The 4,927-nt window shown below is 50.6% G+C and overlaps 1 non-coding gene across 1 annotated transcript; it reads left to right on the top strand.

The window, feature by feature from the left end:
- The first annotated feature begins 424 nt into the window (after positions 1-424).
- Positions 425-573, top strand: LOC112589070 (U12 minor spliceosomal RNA). Its single transcript, XR_003113229.1, has one exon. It is a non-coding gene; the product is annotated as a U12 minor spliceosomal RNA (small nuclear RNA).
- The last annotated feature ends 4,354 nt before the right edge of the window (positions 574-4,927 follow it).

Genomic DNA, 4,927 nt, shown 5'->3' with positions numbered 1-4,927 from the left:
AGGCCGCCCAGATCATGCGATTTAACGCCGTTGGACTTTTTTCTTCGGGATTTTTTGAAGTCTACGGTTTATGCCAACAAGCCGCTGTATCATTCAGCCACATCTATGCAAAACGGTCATGGAAAATTTCAACAAAAGAGTACACATGTGGCAGCAAAGCCGTGGAAGCCATTTACCCGATATGCCATTCCGTACAGAACCCTACACTGTATACTTTATGAATCAATAAAAAATTTACAATTTTTAATTATAAAACTGTGTTTTCTATCAAAATTACTTCTTGAGTGAATTTTGGGACACCCTTTAGTGCGTCTTTCGTAGTGCACAACGTGCCCGACAGATGGCAAGCCCGGCCGAGCGGCTTCTCGCGAGAAGAATTCGAGTCATCGGAGCATAAATACGCGGCCGGCAGCTCCGAGTATTCGTGCCTTAAACTAATGAGTAAGGAAAATATAGAGCTTTGGTAACGCTTAGCTATGCTTAAATAAAGCGAACCAATTTTTGAAGAGGTAAAGGTCGTCCCGCGGCCGTGCGAACTACTTTTTCGCGTGGCTGGGTGAAGCGACTTACCTCGTAATTCACGCTCAAAAGGCAGAAGATAAAAAAGCGCGCGTGTGTGTGTGTGTGTGTGTGTGTGTGTGTGTGTGTGTGTGTGTGTGCGCCTCATACGCGTGCGAAAGTCGAAGACTCGTGTCACGGCGAGATCTCGCGACGTAAATAACAACGTACGCACGACTCTGATTTATTTACGGTTACTTTACCGTGTTTATTACCGCAACATTCTACACGCGCGTTTGATTGTTTCCAATAACAGAGGTGACTCATCAGCAGATTGCTGCATTGACGCGATTTAACCTCGAGTGTGTACCATCCCAGCAGAAATTTCATCGTCGGGGACGTCTTGGGACTGTGTGTGTGTCTCTGTGATAAACGTTCGGCAGATAAGCGCGCGTCGAAACCTCCGATATGCAATTAGTCAGTCGCGCGATCGACGGCTGTTTAATCGATTCATCGAGCCGAAGATGCACACACTACGGTCGACGGTTGATTCTGCGAGATCCCTCCCCGCGCCAGGTGGTTACTTCTGCGCGTCTATTTTTGTCGCGTGACACAGGTCTTTCGTAATACGCCGAACGATAATAATTTCCACGCGTCGAATTCCGCGCGACGGTGATTCACACAAGAGCCGTTCACGAGAGCCGGACGCGCGTCCAGCTATAATGTTAACAAAACATCCTCGCGATGTTGTGCAGTCAGCGGCTTCATAGAACCGCGCGAGCGGGGAGAGCGAGCCCGCCGTTCATTTTCGCGAACGTGCCGATTCGCGCACACGTCACGAATAATAAACAAGCGCGGTGGAGGCGCGCGAAATATCTCCGCGCTCCGGTGAAAAAAACATTCCTGGAGCGAGTTGAATAAACTATCGCCCTCTCTCCCACTTATCACGCACACGCACATGCTCCTCTCTCTCTCTCCCTCTCTCTCCCTCGTTTGCCGGTCGATAAAAGTGAGCTTTTATCACCAAGTTTGCGGAAGGCGGAGGGAAAAAGAGGACCGAACGACGACGACGCAGCGTGTCCGCAGACTGCGGTAACCCGCGATTTTCGAAAAAGGAAAAGAAAAAAAAACAAAGAAAAAAATGTCCAGAAAGCAATAATAATATCGCGCGGTACGGAGTGAGTGCAAAATGTATATAGCTTACGAGACGGAGGGAGGACGGGAAGAAAGGGAGTAAGTGTATTAGACGAGCACACAGATATGAAACATCCGTGCTTTTAAGCTGCCCCCCTCCCGCGCTCTGCCGGAGCACGCGAAACGACGTCGGGCAGCTCCCCCGTTCTCCAGTCGCGAGATATCGATATTACGGCGCACACATACATAATACATGACCGCCCGCATGTGTAGCGCCGTGCCTCTCTCGGTGCTCTCTCGCGCTCTTTCATCTGAGCGGCGGCGGCGGCGGCGACAGCCGCATTCGATGTACACTCCGGCCGGCGTTTTCCGCGCGCGGGGAGAGCCTCGCGGGAGTGCGTAAGCTCCATTACGCGTGCTTGCACGCACGTACACGCACACGCAACATACGAGCGTGGCTCCTTGAAAGAGTCGGCCTCGTGAAGCGGCCAGACGCGGATCTCCGTCGAGACTTCGCTCTCACTCGAGTGCGGCCGAAATGCCGGCGGCGCATTCCGCGCGCTCCTTTCTATTTTCCTAAGACGCGTACAATTTTCTCCGCTTTTCTCGCATATATTTCTCGCGGGTCGTGATGAGAGAGAAGGTGGCTCTCTCCTCGTGCGCGCCGCGACCACCCAGGCAGACGATTGAACGCCGCCAGTCGCAGACGAGGAGGAGACGGATCGGCCGGTCCAATCGCCGGATTCGACGTGTGATGTCGGATTTGCGATCGCGTATCGCGCGGAAAAGGATGAAATAATAACCCCCGGCTCCGGCGATTCGCGGCAATTTCCTCCTGCCTCGCTCCCCGGCGAAAATCGCGCGCGCGCGCGAATGGGTGAGAGTGTGAGGGTGTTATCGTCTGTGACAACTCGCCCTTTATGCTTTCGATATCGCGCATCGGACTATTCATAGCTTTGCTCGCACCGTGCTATTCGCGATCAAGGACAAAGACTCTTATCGTGCGTATAATTATGCGCTCTGTTAAAAAAAAATCCTCACGGAGAGAATGCAGCTTCTATTGTTAACAGCATCGGCTGCTTATTTTCACTCCGGTCTACGCGCACATTCGAGCCTGCCGTACGATCGAGTAAAAATAATCAGCGGGATGCGCAGCGATCGAGCGGCCTTCCAAAAGACTCCGCGGAAGTTTCAAGGAAACGACCAAAGTCGAATGCCTCCGAAAGAGAGAGAGAGAGAGAGAGAGAGAGAGAGAGAAAGATTTTTCGCTACACCAAGAAAAAAGTAGAGATGTGCGAATCAAGAATTTTTATGTCGAATCGAATCGAATCGAATCTCATTTTGTTAATTCGAATTCGAATCGAATCGAATCTATGAAATTTCATTCGAATTCGAATCGAATCATTAAAAAATTTAACATGACTATTAAACATGCACATAATGATGAAAGGTTTTAATATGAAAGGGGATATTGATATTGTAATATCATCTTAAAGTAAAATATATATTTAAATATTTAAAGTAATTTATAATTAAGTTATTAATTATAAGTTAAGTTAATTACAAGTTAAGGGTTCAAACATACAGGCCCAGATGTCTCGCTTTGTACTTGATGCATGCAAATATAATGCGCGCTAACATATTTGATTCGTAATTGAATCTTCGATTCGAAATTTTCGAATTATTCGGATTCGAATCATAGGGATTCAGATTCGAGTCGAATCGAATTACATTAGATTCGATTCGATTCGAATTCGAATAGTTCGCACATCTCTAGAAAAAAGTAACAATGCTGCGATAACGAATATGAGGTTATCGTTACAATAAGCATTTAGCCGACTGTAATTGCTTTACCGTGCGATTCTAGCCGCAAATACCAAACACGCTTCTCCTCCCCCTCGCTCTCTTTCTTAAGATCGCGAAGATCAATGAAGCAAAAGCGAGAATAAATAATCAGATTCCGAGCGCAATCGCCGCGTGTGATTGAAATTAGTTTGCCGGATAAGGTCGGACGCGATCGCGAGACGCAAAGTGCCGGCGTGCGCGAGAGCCTCTAGAGAGAATTCAATTTATTATCTCGAGCGGCCGCGGCTGCGGAGAAATGTCGCGGGACGCGCGCGGCGCTCGCTTTTTATCGATCGGAGCGGAGGACGAACTCACCGAACCGTCCGCCTGCTCGTACATAATGCCGATGCAGGGGGGATCGATATTCGCCGAGCATTCCCGCAGCTGCGATTTACGGGACCCTATTTCGGCCAACGTCCGCGCGACGCGCGATCGATAACCCGCCACGCGCGCTCATTCGCGCGCGATCTCTCGATCTTCTCTCGCGTGACGGCGGCGTGGCCCTCGCGCGTTATCGTTACCGTAATGCGGACGGCGGCGTTAGCGATCATCCGCTATCATCCCTCGAAATTCCGGGGGAAGGGTTGCGCGCGCTCGTATCAGGGGTCGCGCAGGGGTCATCGCGTAGGCGGGAAGCACTTCGCTTTGTGCGGATAACGAGTTTGCGTCCCGAACACAACGACGGGGCCGGTTATTAAATTACTCAATGGAATCTCTAATACGGTCTGAGCTGGACTGTGTGATAGCGAGAGGGAAAGAGAGAGAGAGAGAGAGAGAGAGAGAGAGAGAGAGAGAGAGAGGGAGGGAGAGAGAGAGAGAGAGAGAGAGAGAGAGAGAGAGAGAGAGAGAGAGAGAGAGAGAGAGGCTCGTCGCGAGATAACACTCCCGCCCGGAATGAAGTTTACACGATAGATACTGCGACAGACTTGATGATATTTGGCGACGCTGTTTGTCAGCGCGACGTCGCGACGCCTTGAAATTATCTCGCAGATCGAAATCACGGGAAGTTGAAAGCGAGCTGCGGTGGGTCGCTGACGAATCTCCTCCCGTTTTTAATACAAACGCGAACGAACTCTGATTTCGACGAACCCCTTGATGTCAAAACGGCGAGCGTTGAATCTCCTCAAATTTGCGACGCAATAAAGCGTAAAATTCGAGAGGCCCAACAAGTCGCAAGGATAAAACGTCAACATCAAAACCCGCGCTGTTACGTAAGCGAGGTCGATCTGGAAATAGCGCGCGCCGCCGCGGACCTGCGAAGAAACTCGTCGGCGCTCGCGGCACAGGTGCGCGTGCGATGCGAACTTTCACAGACGCACCCCCTGCGACAACGACGACCGGGGGGGGGAGCACTCTCGCTGACGGCGAACGGCTGTGCGCAAAGTACAAGTGCGCCGACCGCAATTGCAGTTCGCACAGCCGCGGTTGAATCTGCCACAACGCCGGCGAC

This window comes from Harpegnathos saltator, unplaced genomic scaffold (assembly GCF_003227715.2).
Source record: "Harpegnathos saltator strain DR-91 unplaced genomic scaffold, Hsal_v8.6 scaffold393, whole genome shotgun sequence".
Taxonomy (NCBI): Eukaryota; Metazoa; Arthropoda; class Insecta; order Hymenoptera; family Formicidae; genus Harpegnathos; species Harpegnathos saltator.
This window is presented reverse-complemented; position numbering and strand designations above follow the sequence as displayed.